The sequence below is a fragment of the Pseudophryne corroboree genome, chromosome 2 (assembly GCF_028390025.1).
Source record: "Pseudophryne corroboree isolate aPseCor3 chromosome 2, aPseCor3.hap2, whole genome shotgun sequence".
Lineage (NCBI taxonomy): Eukaryota > Metazoa > Chordata > Amphibia > Anura > Myobatrachidae > Pseudophryne > Pseudophryne corroboree.
The window spans coordinates 528,316,430-528,333,700 of record NC_086445.1 but is presented as its reverse complement, the minus strand read 5'-3'; the positions used below and the strand labels follow the sequence as shown (position 1 = coordinate 528,333,700).

The 17,271-nt window shown below is 41.7% G+C and overlaps 1 protein-coding gene and 1 pseudogene across 3 annotated transcripts in view; one reads left to right on the top strand and one right to left on the bottom strand.

The window, feature by feature from the left end:
• The window catches only part of LOC135033722 (CUB and sushi domain-containing protein 2-like), a 1,450,369-nt gene that overhangs the window by 548,078 nt on the left and 885,020 nt on the right, over positions 1–17,271 (bottom strand). The gene's annotated exons all lie outside the window — the stretch shown is intronic.
• On the top strand, positions 10,485–10,604 carry LOC135052616 (5S ribosomal RNA; annotated as a pseudogene).

Here is a 17,271-nt window from a genome sequence, read left to right as displayed (position 1 = left end):
CTTAGATAGTAAATTTATTTTGGCATTATTACCTTCTACTTCATGTCTTAATATGGAAATTTATGTATGCTGATCCTTAATTTACAGTGCTAAAGAATAATAATACTTAACTTACTACATGAAGGAAATATGCGCTGTATCATTTAAATGATTTTTGGTGTTTCCTCACTTAGGAGCCTAGGTTTTCATCATGATACAAAATGATCATATGATGATTTACTGTAGCTTTGAACTCGCAGAGAGTTCAGTGTAAGTATTGGAGGCATTCTTCATGCCTCCTTTAATTAATTATGATTTCTGAAAAGCTGGTCTATTTGCAGAGACAGCTTTCAAAAGTGTGAGACTTTTCTCCTGCTGCTTCAGTCTTCTAAGACTCTTTGCAGCCTGTCTTCAAGCTGGGCATACGCAACTTGAAAATAGACTGCAAACAGACTCTAAAGTCCGGAGCAGTAGGAGAAAGGTGCCCAAGAGAAGATGGACTACAGAGGGACTGGCCAGAGCAACCACTGGATAGATGAGAGGCTGTAGAGGTGAGTACGGTGGCGTCTGTGGTGATGAGTATAGTGGAGTGGGGAGGAGGGACACGGGTGGAGCTGCCAGCGGGCTGCTTGCTTGCAGTGGAGCTGGCAGCCGCAGGCAGGGAGGACACAGCAGGAAGGACTCTGTCTAAATCGATCTCTCTGCTGCACAAGCTGCCCTGTAAGCAGTAGCCTGTGAAGAGATTCAGGAGGCGTACAGTAATACGACCAAGTTCCCAAAAAATAGCTTTTTCGGAACTTGATGCATTACATAATTTCCACGTCCCCAACCTAAAGTATGGGAACTGTGGAGATTATTGAATGAAAACTGTAAACAGGAGATAAAGATGTGTCCAGTTAAAGCTTTCTTGTGCTATGAACCCAAGGCTGCAACTACTGTATTAACAGCTGCGGCTTTTCAATGGAAAGCTAATGACAGAAGGAGGGTGCGTACGCATGAGCCCCGCTGTACTGCACTTCACCTGCGCCATTGCATACACAACATAGCAAGGCTGTAAACAGACACATCTGAATCAGTGATATCTGCTGCGTCACACAGTTAATGGATAGCCCTGACACTTAATTTCTACAAAAGTAGGTGAAAATGTTAGTTGATGAATAGACCCCTTAGGCAATTTAGGAATTGACAGCAAGTTTACCGGAGGCAACTGATCCATGGTTTCCGGCTGTACGGCTGCAACTTGCGGCAGGGGCAATGTGGGAGATGTGGCTTATGATAGGGTGTGGGGAGTGTGTGTGATGCATTGGAAAATGCAGTCGGTAGGGATGTGGCTGTGTGATTGCATCATCGCAGTCACGCCCCCGTGCGATGACACGATTCGCTGTAAAACGTAAAAGCCCCTCCGGACCACCCACTTTCACAGACAGAAGCGGGGGGGGGGAGGGGGGTGTTGCGGGCAAGTGTGGGTGAATGCCGTCAGTGAAGTCCAGCTCCGGGAGACTTTCCCTTTCAGGGGGAACCAGGAGTGCCTCCCAACCTGGCTTTGCCTTGTAACGGAGTGCTGCTTTAAAGAAAAATATGGGGCAGACTCACAAAGGCCCACACCTCCTGCAACTCAGAGGCTATTACATTTAGGCCCCTATCTTTAATCATTCATTACAGATGACAATGATTTGGTTAAATAACATTGGCACACACAATGTCAAACATCTTATGCTTTGAAATGGTTTGGGAAGCATTGCATGTATACAGATTAATCAATGTTGTAATAACAGCTTTTAAAGTGGGTCTTTAATGAAGCAAAACACTACTTTTCAAGAGGTTTTGCTTAAGCTGAAGATATTATATCCAATAGCTAACTTGTCCAAGACAGCTAGCATGCTTCCCTAATCTGGCTATATAATGAAATGTGACTTGCTTAGTTGATCTTTTTTGCAGCACAGTAGGGCTTCATTATCAAGGAGAGGGTGTAGTAGAGTCATTATCAAGAGCCACTTAACTCTGCGGATCGAACCCTAAGCATTTATTGTATACTAAACAGATAAATTCTTTTAATTACAAATCCAGAATTGATTGGAGTAGTAGTACACTTAGGGTTTTTGAGTACCCAGAAACCATACCCTAACAAAGGGTATGGCAGCTGTGTCTATGTTTCTTCACTGGCTGCAGCAGCTCCTCAGACAGAGAGCTCTCTATTCACTGCTTCGAAGGAGATGGCTGAGGGAGAGCTGCTGCGCTTCCCACTCGTCTGTATATCCTGCATTTGACCCTGCAGATGGTCTGTGCATTTTCTACCAAGAAAACTGCACTGTGCTAAGTTTCAAGCACAAACCATCCACTATCTACCATCATTTATTAATGTCACATTGCAGCTCCAGAAAATATTCTATTTGTGTTCTTAGCATGTAAATCCCAAAGTTAATGGCATTTTGGAAGTTATTAGTAAAGGAGCTCACACAGTGACCCTGCTAATTCCCATGATTCGTGGTTATGTTTTTTATTGTATTATGTGCAAATATACTTTTATATTTTCTCAATATCCTAGAATGGGTCTATTCAGCTATCTATCTATCTACAGTGTCTATCAAGCGATCTATGAATTATAGCAAATTGCCGCTCTCCCAATGGGGGTAATTCTGAGTTGATCGCAGCAGCAAGTTTGTTAGCAATTGGGCAAAACCATGTGCACTGCAGGGGAGGCAGATATAACATGTGCAGAGAGAGAGAGAGATTTGGGTGTGGTGTGTTCAATCTGCAATCTAAATTGCAGTGTAAAAATAAAGCAGCCAGTATTTACCCTGCACAGAAACAAAATAACCCACCCAAATCTAACTCTCTCTACAAATGTTATATCTGCCTCCCCTGCAATGCACATGGTTTTGCCCAACTGCTAAAAAATTTCCTGCTGCGATCACCTTGGAATTACCCCCAATGCACGGGTCAGATATCAGTGTAATCCAACATATTGGTAATTCCCGATTCACTGATTCCAACAATCAAATGGTCAGAATCAGCGAGTCTGAGATTTTTAACATCTTAAATCTCCCTGATGGATTGGCAATCATTGACGTCCACTGATCACTGTATTTGACCAGTGAATCAGATTGTATCGGCAGAACAGGCAATCGACCCGTAGATGTATAGGCCTCTTTAGTCTATCTGTTAACCCTAATGTGGTTTTGGCCACGCTCAGAAAGGGGGGGGGGAGCTAAGTTACGGCAGCCCTCCAACAACCTTTGTATCAGGGGAACTGATTGGACAACTGGCCAGACATCCACAAAGTGTCAGTAGTACATGAGCTTAAACATTCTCCTAGCAATTAGCCCTTTGTTTCATAGTTGTTTAAAGTTAAACAGAACTCGAGCTCAAGAGAAATTAAAAATACTTGTTATGATTTACTTATATTTTTAGGAAGGCCTTACGCATACTTGCCACTGTATTTCCTGTGATGGGGCGAGGTCTGATGACCTGTCTGCCCAGCACAGGCCCACGAAGTGGACAGCAGCGTCTCATCTCCAGGCTTCTCCCAGAGAGGAGACTACAGAATTCGTCTGGTATGATCTTACATCACATTATCCTTACCACTATTCTGGAAAAATGTGTGCGTTTGTGTTTTCGAGAGTTTGCTTTAAGCTGCAATGGGGCAGGAATTGATATGAATGATTACATGTTCTCTGTACTGTGCTGCATAACATTGTGGCACTAAATAAATAAATAATGATAATAGTAATCATGATTTTTTTTGGCACAAAATCTAAAGCATAATGAAAGACAAACATGTACTTTGTTTCTTCCATGAAATGAGTTATCTAAGGAAGTAGATGTATGCTGCATTACATATTTAATCTTAGTTCTTATGCAGAGTTACACTATAAATAGTGGGAATCCACTTGCTACTAATGGGACTGTGCCAACTTGTGACTGAGCTCCTGGGTTGACAAAGTGGGAAACGCTGAAATTATCATGCCTGATTAGTCTATAATTAACCCGAAGAGAGTTACAAGTTACTGTGAAAGTACAGAAAGCTGATTACAACGCTGCAGCATTCTCCCTCGGACTGATAAACCTTTTCCAGCCACAACCTCGAACATGACTGTAAATCACTTTTTCAATAACATACTGCCTGCTAACAATTATTATTGGAAGAAAAAAATAACAACATTATATAATGAATAGAAAACTGAGAACTATAAAAAATACTAAATAATAATTACTAATTAGTTGATTATAGAGCATATTTACATAGAAAATAGATCACAGTGAACCACATAATAGGGAGTGATGACCTATATGTTGAGGACCCCTGTGCTAAACCATAGTTGCCATGTGTGTGTAATGCTATTATGTTACGGCTTTCATTACTCTTAATATACCTACTAATTATCTTCTCTTCATATTCGTAAATGAAAAAATAAGATTTTAAACCTACCGGTAAATCTATTTCTCCTAGTTCGTAGAGGATGCTGGGGACTCCGTAAGGACCATGGGGTATAGACGGGCTCCGCTGGAGACATGGGCACCTATAAAGAACTTTTAGTATGGGTGTGCACTGGCTCCTCGCTCTATGCCCCTCCTCCAGACCTCAGCTAGAGAACTGTGCCCATAGGAGATGGACATTACGAGGAAAGGATTTTGTAAATCTAAGGGCAAGATTCATACCAGCCCACACCAATCATACCATATAACCTGGAATACACATAACCAGTTAACAGTATGAACAAACAACAGCAACGGTCCAAGACCGATTCCAACTGTAAGATAAACCTTATGTAAGCAATAACTATATACAAGTCTTGCAGATTTTACACACTGGGACGGGCACCCAGCATCCTCTACGGACAAGGAGAAATAGATTTACCGGTAGGTTTAAAATCTTATTTTCTCTTACGTCCTAGAGGATGCTGGGGACTCCGTAAGGACCATGGGGGGTTCATACCAAAGCTCCCAATCGGGCGGGAGAGTGCAGATGACTCTGCAACACCGACTGAACAAATGCTAGGTCCTCATCAGCCAGGGTATCAAACTTGTAGAATTTAGCAAAAGTGTTTGACCCCGACCAAGTCGCTGCTCGGCAAAGCTGTAATGCCGAGACGCCCCGGGCAGCCGCCCAAGAAGAGCCCACCTTCCTAGTGGAATGGGCCTTTACTGAATGTGGTAACGGCAATCCAGCCGTAACATACGCCTGCTGAATCGTGTTACAGATCCAGCGAGCAATAGTCTGCTTTGAAGCAGGAGCGCCAATCTTGTTGGCTGCATACAGAACAAACAGAGCCTCTGTTTTCCTAATTCTAGCCGTCCTGGCTACATAAATCTTTAAGGCCCTGACTACATCCAGGGACCTGGAATCCTCCAAGTCACTTGTAGCCACAGGCACCACAATAGGTTTGTTTATATGGAATGAAGAAACCACCTTAGGTAAAAATTGAGGTAGAGTCCTCAATTCCGCTCTATCAACATGAAAAATCAAGTAGGGGCTCTTGTAAGACAAGGCCGCTAATTCTGACACCCGCCTTGCAGATGCCAAGGCCAATAACATGACTACCTTCCAGGTGAGAAATTTCAACTCAACCGTGTTAAGGGGTTCAAACCAGTGTGATTTTAGGAACTGCAACACCATGTTCAGGTCCCATGGTGCCACTGGGGGCACAAAAGGAGGCTGGATGTGTAGCACTCCCTTTACAAAGTCTGGACTTCTGGAAGAGAAGCCAATTCCTTCTGAAAGAATATCGACAGAGCCGAAACCTGTACCTTAACTGAGCCTAATTTTAGGCCCATATCCACTCCTGTCTGTAGGAAGTGGAGAAAACGACCCAAATGGAAATCTTCCTTAGTAGCATTCCTGGTTTCACAGCAAGAGACATATTTCCGCCAGATATGGTGAGAATGTTTTGCCGTCACCTCCTTCCTAGCCTTTATTAGAGTAGATATGACCTTTTCCGGAATACCCTTCTCAGCTAGGATCCGGCGTTCAACCGCCATGCCGTCAAATGTAAACGCGGTAAGTCTTGGAACATGCAGGGCCCCTGCTGCAACAGGTCCTCCCTTAGAGGAAGAGGCCAAGGATCTTCTGTGAGCATCTCCTGAAGATCTGAGTACCAGGCCCTTCGAGGCCAGTCTGGAACTATGAGTATTGTCTGTACTCTTTTTCGCCTTATGATTCTCAACACCTTTGTGATGAGAGGAAGAGGAGGAAACACGTACACAGATTGGAACACCCATGGCGTTACCATCAGAATCCTCCTTGTCAATTTCCTCCTCAGCGCAAGCAACACCCATATCCTCATCCTGGTGTACTTCAACAGTGACATCTTCAATTTGAGTATCAGGAACTGGACTGCGGGTGCTCCTTCCAGCACTTGCAGGGGGCGTGCAAATGGTGGAAGGCGCCACCTCTTCCCGTCCAGTGTTGGGAAGGTCAGGCATCGCAACCGACACAATTGGACTCTCCTTGGGGATTTGTGATTTAGAAGAACGCACAGTTCTTTGCTGTGCTTTTGCCAGCTTAAGTCTTTTCATTTTTCTAGCGAGAGGATGAGTGCTTACATCCTCATGTGAAGCTGAACCACTAGCCATGAACATAGGACAGGGCCTCAGCCGTTCCTTGCCACTCTGTGTTGTAAATGGCATATTGGCAAGTTTACGCTTCTCATCAGACCCTTTTAATTTAGATTTTTGGGTCATTTTACAGAACTTTTGTTTTTTGGATTTTACATGCTCTCTACTATGACATTGGGCATCAGCCTTGGCAGACGACGTTGATGGCATTTCATCATCTCAGCCATGACTAGTGGCAGCAGCTTCAGCACGAGGTGGAAGTGGATCTTGATCTTTCCCTATTTCACCCTCCGCATTTTTGTTCTCCATTTTTCAATGTGTGGAATTATATGCCAGTAATATATCAATAGCAATGGCCTACTGTACCGTACTGCTATATATATACTGGTGGTCAGCAAAATTCTGCACTGTCCTCCTACTATATATACTGCGCACAACTAAAATGCAGCACAGGTATGGATGGATAGTATACTTGACGACACAGAGGTAGGTAGAGCAGTGGACTACTGTACCGTACTGCTATATATATATATATACTGATGGTCAGCAAAATTCTGCACTGTCCTCCTACTTTATAATACTGTGCACAGCTAAAATGCAGCACAGGTATGGATGGATAGTATACTTGTCGACACAGAGGTAGGTAGAGCAGTGGACTACTGTACCGTACTGCTATATATATACTGGTGGTCAGCAAAATTCTGCACTGTCCTCCTACTATATAATACTGCACACAACTAAAATGCAGCACAGGTATGGATGGATAGTATACTTGACGACACAGAGGTAGGTAGAGCAGTGGACTACTGTACCGTACTGCTATATATATATATATATATATATATATATACTGGTGGTCAGCAAAATTCTGCACTGTCCTCCTACTATAAATACTGCGCACAACTAAAATGCAGCACAGGTATGGATGGATAGTATACTTGACAACACAGAGGTAGGTAGAGCAGTGGACTACTGTACCGTACTGCTATATATATACTGGTGGTCAGCAAAATTCTGCACTGTCCTCCTACTATATATACTGCGCACAACTAAATGCTGCACAGGTATGGATGGATAGTATACTCGACGACACAGAGGTAGGTAGAGCAGTGGACTACTGTACCGTACTGCTATGTAATACTGGTGGTCAGCAAAATTCTGACCTGTCCTCCTACTATATACTACAATGCAGCACAGATATGGAGCATTTTTCAGGCAGAGAACATAGATATTTTCAGCACACTGAGCACAGATATTTGCAAGCACACTGAGCACAGATATTTGCAGCACACTGAGCACAGATATTTGCAGCACACTGAACACAGAAACTGAGATAACGCTGCACGTCCTCTTCCTATCATCTCCAATGCACGAGTGAAAATGGCGGCGACGCGCGGCTCCTTATATAGAATACGAATCTCGTGAGAATCCGACAGTGGGATGATGACTTTCGGGCGCGCTCGGGTTAACCGAGCAAGGCAGGAGGATCCGAGTCTGCCTCGGAACCGTGTAAAATGGGTGAAGTTCGGGGGGTTCGGATTTCGAGGAACCGAACCCGCTCATCACCAATATATATATATATATATATATATACATACATACACACACTATATATATATATATATATATATATATATAGTGTAGAGAAAATATATACAGCGCCACTTGTGGGATGGACTCCAACTATAAAATATATAAAATTACTAAAACGATGCCGTTAAAAACACACACACAACCTTGTTCTAGGTGTCTGCCAACCCCTAAGAATGCAATGCTGGTATAGTAATGCTGAAAGGTATGGAAAAAGGGGGGGGGATAAGGGTACCGGCGACCTGTGTTGTTTGAAAAGTACTTACTAAAAAATACAAATTTATGAGCCAAAAATATATATATATAAAAATAAACCAGTTTTAATAATGTATAAAAGATAATAAATAAAACGTACAATATATAAGAGATCTATAGCGCAAATAAAAGCATAAAAAATCTCAATACAAGGTAGGAGATCCGACTTAACTTAAAAATAGGCAGGGGGTCAGTGCAGGGAACCCAACGCATTTCGTCACATCCAACTTCTTCAAAGGGTAGGGACAGAATGATTTCTCAAGCCTATTTATATATACATACTAGCTAAGGGGTTGTGACATCACAATTGGTCAGATGATTCAATCTAGAAATCTCACATAAAAATAAACATGGTAGTGAATTCAACACATGACAGCAGTCAGTAAGTATCATTAAGGGCATATTTACATCTAAAACGGATAGCTTCTAAGTCCCAAAATTGTTTAAATAACGTGTGGAAAGGTGTAGAACAGTAAATTGCGGCACTAATGGAAGGACACGTACATCTGGGTGACTGTGGATGTCCAATCCTTATACACATGCATCGAACACTCAAAAGGCATTGCTGCATGTAGGGAATATCTAGATAATGATCCATCTCTGACTCCCATCCACCGAAATTTTATTTGTGATCTTATGCATTTTATCCTCAGCCACAACTATTTTAAGTTTTTAAATCAGTTTTACTTACAATGCCGTGGCACAGCTATGGGGACTATTTTTGCCCCAAGCTTTGCGAATCTATTTATGGGATGCTGGGAAAAAACTCATGTCTACAGTTCCAGTGCTTTTAAGGAGAAAGTGGTCTTTTATAAACGTTATATCGACGATATTTTAATCATCTGGGACGGCACCATTGAATCTTTTAATGAGTTTTTAACGATGCTGGGAAACAACGATATGAACTTGATTTTTACCTCAACTACCAATACTAGGTCGGTTGAATACCTGGACTTGATTTTAACCGAAGAATCTGGAGGCATTACCACTAAGAATTTCATTAAAGAGGTCGACATGAACAGTTACTTGCATTTCCGAAGTAATCATCTAGAAAAATTGAAAAATAATATACCGGCCTCACAGTTCTCCAGGATTAGGAGGAATTGTACAAGGACTAAGGACTGTGAAGACCAACTGGAGGTCTACAAGAGAAGATTCCAAGATAAAGAGTACCCAGAGCCCATCCTGAATGAAGCAATGAAAAAGACAAGAAGTTTGGATAGAGAAGACCTTCTAAGGTACAAACCGAGAGACGAAAAGAAAGACACAGTCGCTTTCATCACCACCTACAGTCAACACGAGAGAACCACAAGGAATTCACTTAAAAAGCATTGGAACATTCTTCTTATGGACACAGTACTAAAAGACATCCTACCGCCCGAACCAACACTCATTTTAAAAAAAATCAAGAAACCTGAAGGACCGCCTGGCACCCAGCATGATAAAGGAGAAACCTACCCAAAGTGTCCCGATGATGAATTATGTAGGATCTTTTAAATGTGGGAAATGTAAAATATGTAAATATCTACATCGGAATAGAAAAACCTTCAGTGATATGGAAGATAAAAAAGAGTACACTATTAAACAATTTATGAACTGCAACACCACGTCCGTGATCTACCTACTGGAATGCACCTGCAAAATGAAGTATGTAGGCAAGACCAAGAGACCTTTGAAAATAAGGATCCAGGAACACATTAGGAACATCAAGAATAAGGTGGAGAGCCATACAGTTTCCAGACATTTCACACTACAACATAATTCCAATCCAGAGGATCTCACGTTTAAGGCGATCGAGCATGTGGATCTGGGTGAGAGAGGAGGTGACCTTGCAAACAAACTCTCAAGACGAGAAATGTACTGGATATTCCAGCTACAGACCCTGCAACCTACTGGTCTAAACGAAGGATATGAGATTGCACCTTTCCTGTGAGGTGCAGTATCCTCCATTATCCCTTTCTATGTTATCTTGCTCCTCATGCTTTCATAATTCCCTCTAGTTCTAGCAAACACAATGTTGCACTTTAACGAATAAATTAATAAGCCAACTTGATCTCGAGTGTTATTAAGTGATCGGGTCCCCGGTATTACGATGTCTCATACGTGTGTACAGTCAAACCACACTGGCACGCCCAATCTCGTCCGATCTTGGAAGCTAAGCAGTGTTACGGGCCTGATCAGTACCAGGGACGGGGACTACCTGGGAAGATCAGGTACTGTAAGGAGTGACAAAAGGACGTCAAGCCAACTGGTGGGCGATCGATTATCACTTGGCATCTTCACGGCTAAAAAGTCTTTTAGAATTAGGTTGATTAATGTTGGATGATCTTTGAATTTTTAAGCTAATTGGTTTTTAGTAAGTAGGGAATTGATTAATATACTATCTAAATTATCTGGTCCTATTCTGGCACATAATCTATTTTCTTTGTATGTATGTGTTTACATTGTGTGCTGAAATGATACATTACAAAATGCTTGCTAAACACAGCTGTGTTAATTGCAGTATACATATGTGGTATAGGCACACCCACTTCACCTTAGATTCACCTGAGAGATCCCTGTAGAGATTTAAATAGATCACTGCATTGTACATATGTAATTGCATTTAAGCACATAACTAATACAGCTCTTGTATATTAGCCTGTGGGTTAATATGATATTGGCTATTGTCTGTTTTCTGATAAGAAACTCCAATATAAGGTTTACTACCAATTGTTTATTTTTATTTTGCATGGAAACGTTGCCATGGGCACTATTAAGTGCAAGAAATATGGGTCTCCTAAACTCCATCAAAATGGCCACCGCAACTCCTATGAGCCCTATGGACTTTCCCCACAAAGAAATGGCCGCCGTGGAAACACACCCCGAACTTTGACTGATGAAACACAAGAGCCCATGCTGGCACAGACACAGAGACCGGTTTCACCACCGGCGCATGCACAGACGCGCACAGGAAGTGGGGCGGAAGTGCCCAATGTCACGTGACCCAAAACCTCCATCACCGGAAGTGTGGCGGAAGTTCTACACCTTTCCACACGTTATTTAAACAATTTTGGGACTTAGAAACCACCCGTTTTAGATGTAAATAAATGCCCTTAATGATACTTACTGACTGCTGTCATGTGTTGAATTCACTACCATGTTTATTTTTATGTGAGATTTCTAGATTGAATCACCTGACCAATTGTGATGTCACAACCCCTTAGCTAGTATGTAGGGGTATAAATAGGCTTGAGAAATCATTCTGTCCCTACCCTTTGAAGAAGTCGGATGTGACGAAATGCGTTGGATTCCCTGCACTGACCCCCTGCCTATTTTTACGTTAAGTCGGATCTCCTACCTTGTATTGAGATTTTATATGCTTTTATTTGCGCTATAGATCTCTTATATATTGTACGTTTTATTTGTTATCTTTTATACATTATTAAAACTGGTTTATTTTTATATATATATTTTTTGGCTCATAAATTTGTATTTTTTAGTAAGTACTTTTCAAACAACACAGGTCGCTGGTACCCTTATCCCCCCCTTTTTCCATATATATATATACAGTATATATATATATAATATGTGGCATAGAGAAATATTAACAATTCGCTTTTTGTACTAACATTCACTTCTATTTAACAGTGTGTTGATACATGAGTTACTCATTAAACACATAGACATGACAGTTAAAACTCTGGTGTCAATATAAATAAACGTTAAACGTCCTACTTAAACAGTGAGGATCCTCTAGTGTATTAACTCAGTTCTGTCTATAGGAATATTAAAATGAAATGTTACAACAGTACAAATAATCAACTGTGTCTTTGTGTGCATTTGTGCTCTATGCAAAGCCCTTTATAGAACGAACCCTATATTTATGACATGCAAAAAGTGTAGGTTCTGTATACAGTACAGTCCTGCAATAATTGCCGCGCACACATACATATTTATGCTTTTATAAAATATTGAAAATTCATCTTCTTGAGGACAAGGGCAATTTGATTTTTCATTTCATACTGCCAAATTCTTCCCACATCTGCAGTTTCTTTCTAAGTGATTTTAAAGCTTAACACAGATGGAGGGGTGTGCTGTGTGTGGTTCCAGGTAGAACGCACTGTACACAGTCACACACAGTACCGAATATACCACAATAATGGCAGAGCAGTGAAGCATGCCATCTCTTTATTTAACAGACCTTCCATAATTTAAGTTATCACAGACTTTGCATTTGATGCACTTGACAAGATAAACGAGTCTGTGGAGAATTTGATGTAGCCACAGAAATAACAACTTAACATGTACGTTGTTTCAGAGACATGGGTAAAGCAACAGCAAGATGAGCAACAAACACTGAATAACTCCCTAAGGAGAGCAACTGTATATGAAATACCTTGCCTACAGTCTGTCAAGTGTAACTCAAGACACCTGTTAGGCGCCGGGGTCCGCTCGTCTGCGCGGCCCGGCGCCTAGCAACTAGGGACGCCGTGTGCGTACAGCCGCCGGCTCCCTAGCAACGCTAGACGCCGGGCGCGCTGAGCCACACGGACCCTAGCAACGGGGATGCCACTGGCGGACCGCGTTCCCCGTTGCTGGGTCCTTTTGGAATTAATAAGTGCACCTGTTCTCTGGCCGTGCAGCAAGGCAGCTGCACGGCATTGATTCTAATCAGCTCTGTCAGCAGTTGATTGGAGGACTCCTCATTAAATACACTCTCAGGGCTTCTCACAGACGCCGGTAATAGCTTCTTGCATGCTGTCTTGTTTGCTGAGAGTCTGTTTCCAGTCCTGCTGTATCCGGTCATTCCAGTCCTCTGAAGTCCTGTACTCGGGAGTTATCATCTCGTCCCTGGAGTCCTGACTGATCACCGTTTAACATCCAGTGGTGTTCGTGAGTCGCGGCTCTGCCGTGTGTAGCGGCTCGGCCGCTTTACCCTTTATAATTTGTGTTTGGAGCATTTTGCGGAGGGTTCCGCTTCCACAGGTCCACTCTGGTATTCGGCGGTGCCGGGTAGGAGTATTGGACAAGTGGATTTTGGTTGTCCTTTTCCCTGGCAGTTTTTCCGCACATACTTTAGGTTTTTTAGTTAGCTCGTAGCCCCTGGCCTGTTTGTTAGATAGAGGGCCTCTTGTTATCATCCTGCCTCAGATTTCCCTTTGTCTCTCATTAAGACCGGGGGGCATCGGAGTTGGGCAGACATAATCCGCCCTTCAAACGCGGCTGCCAAGGGCTGAAGAAACCATAGTCTCGCAAGGGATTTCTGACAGCACGGGTGAGACAACAGAGTTAGGGCGCCAGGGGCTATTATTCTTTCCTGCTCCCGTCCCCAGCATTCCATTCCAGTGCTCCGGTCCTTGTCATAAGATCTCCTCTGACCAGGAGTGCTGGAATCATAACAACACCACAATGAAACTCACATTGTGGCCTCATATGATTCATTTACAATATAAGTGTTAAATGACCAGTAGTATTTTGGGGAAAAAATGATAATCAATAAGAAGCATGGTCAGCAAGTTTTGGACTCTATAGTCATATTATCACTTTTCTACCATCCATGTTTGCAGGGGAGATTTATCAAAGCTTAGAGAGAGATACAGTGGACAGAGATAAAGGGGTCTATATACTAAGCCTTGGATGGAGATAAAGTGGACGGAGATAAAGTACCAGCCACCCAGCGCCTACCTGCCATGTTACAGGCTGTGTTGGAAAAATGGCAGCAGCTGATTGGTTGGTAGTTTATATCTTACCACTCATCTCTCTCCAAGCTTTTATAAATATCTCCAACAGTCACAAACCCATAAAGATAGTGGTGGCTTGAGTCTCTGGGGTAAGTTCCAAATGGCGGAAAATGGGTGTGAACCTTGAAATGTACTGAGCAGACAACAAAGTGCATGTGGGCTCAAGCATTGCTAGTTCATACGTTGTTTTTAGTTCATAAATTATCCTTAGTATTAATCATGTGAGCAGCTACTGTATGAATATCAATTTCACAATACCAATTTAAAATTGATCCTTAAAAAAACAGAAAACCGATGACCTGTGTACCACATATTGTACAGGAGGAAGACATGATGTTGATAACATAAATCTAACACACTCAAGCTGATTAAGTGTAGAAATTAATTAATGATAGGCATGATCTATTGCATGGGATGCAGTTCAATGTGTTGTCTCTACAGAGAGTACTGTTTCCTAAACACATTTTCTTACATTATGCATATGGATTTTTACCCCTATATAGGGAAATGCAGTCTCCATTCACATTAATTGCACAGATTCCCAGACCTTCCAACATGACCCCTTCTACCAGGTACAAAATACTCTGCTCCTAGAAGTGTTACTTACTGTAAGATTGCAATCATCCTTCTCATCAATTGATCAGATCAACACAGGTGTCTGCAATTGTAAATGAAGTGGGTCATGTTGGAGGGTTGGATTCCTTTCTTTATACCATACTTGCCTAACTGACCCTCTCCATGAGGGAGAAAATGCTCTGTTCCTGGACTTTCCTGGTAATGTATGATTGCCATCACCTGTGGTAAAACACCTTTCTTATCAATTAACTAGCTCACCACAGGTGATGGCAATCATACATTCCCAGGAAAGTCCAGGAACAGAGCATTTTCTCCCTCATGGAGAGGGTCAGGTAGGCAAGTATGCTTTATACAGTACTTTACCACTGAAATGGTTGCTTCTGATTCATTGGCAATCTTAGCTGTCTGTTCTGGCCAGCACACGTGTATTTATAATAGTTGTGGCTTATCTCGTCACTCAATTTTGATGTGGGCATGTTGGGACAAATGTGTGCAGGAAAATGTGTCTTGGTCATGCCTGCTCCTATAATGTTCCCCTCCCTTAAAAGCACCATTTGAAAACTGCCCACACACATGTGTGTACAGCACTAGTATGTAAAGCAGCAATGGGCGGGACACACCTCTCAATCTTACAGCCTAACTGGGACAGAACTGTCCTCAAATCTGGCGTCTAAAGGTATGGAAAACATGCATCAGCTTTTGTTATATACACTGGAACTAATCCTAAAAAGTGCATTAAGACAATACAAAATTCTTCTTCTTACATGATTCGACAATGTACATATGGAGTTTTAAAACAATCACTTTCATTTTTTTGCGTTTAGAACCATTTTAGATTAAACACACACAGCTTTCACCAGAGGAGGGCAGTTATAACTACTAAACATTATTACTTTCTGCATTCTATACAGGCACATTTATTTTAACTTAATTAAAATCCTTCATGTATCTGAACATAGCAAAACGGCTGCAGAAAAGAGCAGTGCCTCTCAATTTATTACAGATTTCTCATGCTGAATCCGCACTCTTCTGCAAAGCATGTAAATTTTGTAATGATAATGATGCAGGGTCTTTGGAAATGACTAATTGTCACCTAACCAAGATACCATCTGTTTACTTCATTTGTGTAACAAAAAAAGGCAGGTGCTAAGTTATTAAAAATGCAATTAGTGAAGCTTTTTTTCCATGATTTGTGATGACTTCCAATGTAGCGTGTGTTTTTTCCATATACATTATCATTTAGAGTGAAAAAATAAATATTTAGATTGAGGGATCCCAACTCCTATCTTCACACTGCACAGAATGAGCCAGTACCTTTTGTAAAAGCAGACCTTACAGCCAAAGTGTAATTAAACACAATGACAGAGAAGAATCATTTTCTCACCCCATATTCATATTTACTACCCACAGTAAAAATCTCCTAAGACAGTGCAAACATTTAGGGCTTGTGTATATAAATTGGAGGGATTGTCTGGATCAGTGATGCATGCAGTGTTTCTGCCACTGCCTGGTGACACCGTTATTTATATATATATATATATATATATATATATACAGGCAAAAAATGGGAGCACTCACCAGTCTTCATTTAAGCAAAGTTTTAATTTATAATTTCATACCAGACAGAGTAATCGACGTTTCGGTCCTCACGTCGATTACTCTGTCTGGTATGAAATTATAAATTAAAACTTTGCTTAAATGAAGACTGGTGAGTGCTCCCATTTTTTTGCCTGTGTATTGTACTGGTGACTTCCAATAGGTCTCCAGTTTTGGACGGCACCCCAGCATAAAACCTTGAAACGTGAGTGTGGACCCAACGCTTGGTATATATATATATATATATATATATATAGATATATATATATATAGATATAGATATAAAGCATATCAGCTGATATGCTTCAATAAAGGATCTTTTTTATCGTACAAACTGGTGAGTGTACCCCTATTTTCTTTTGATAGATATTATGACTAGAGCTTGATTCTCCATGTTCAAATATTGTGCAGTACCCCAGGCAATTGAGTCCTTATTGTGAGTGCAGACAATAACCATATTGTGACAGGGGCAGCACAAATCTGACATGGTTATAGAACTACTGTAAGAGAGATCCAGTACAGGTATTTTGGGTGTTTAAGTCTGAGCAGCAGCAAGCATGATTACATGGACCTGTGAGTTTGTTTAAGTCTGAGCAGCAGCAAGCATGATTACATGCACCTGTGAGTTTGTTTAAGTCTGAGCAGCAGCAAGCATGATTACATGCACCTGTGAGTTTGTTTTAGAAAGGTTTCAGCTACAAAAGACAGGCTCCTGATGGTGAATTAGTTGCCCCGGTGATAGTCAGGAGGTGGCTAGTGTTAGGAATCCCGGATCTGCTGTTTGACTGCTGCTGTTTGTGTGACTTTCTGTGACCCATGCTATAACCTGTGACTTGCCTGTAACCTGCTGACGTTGTGCTAAGGTCTGCAGGTCTTGGAAGCTGAGGAGAAATACTGTAAACCTGTTATTTGGAACTTTTACATTGGTGTACTATATGTGATCCTTGTTACATTTGGCGCCCGAACAGAGACCATTTTGCTGGATGCTGCTACGCAG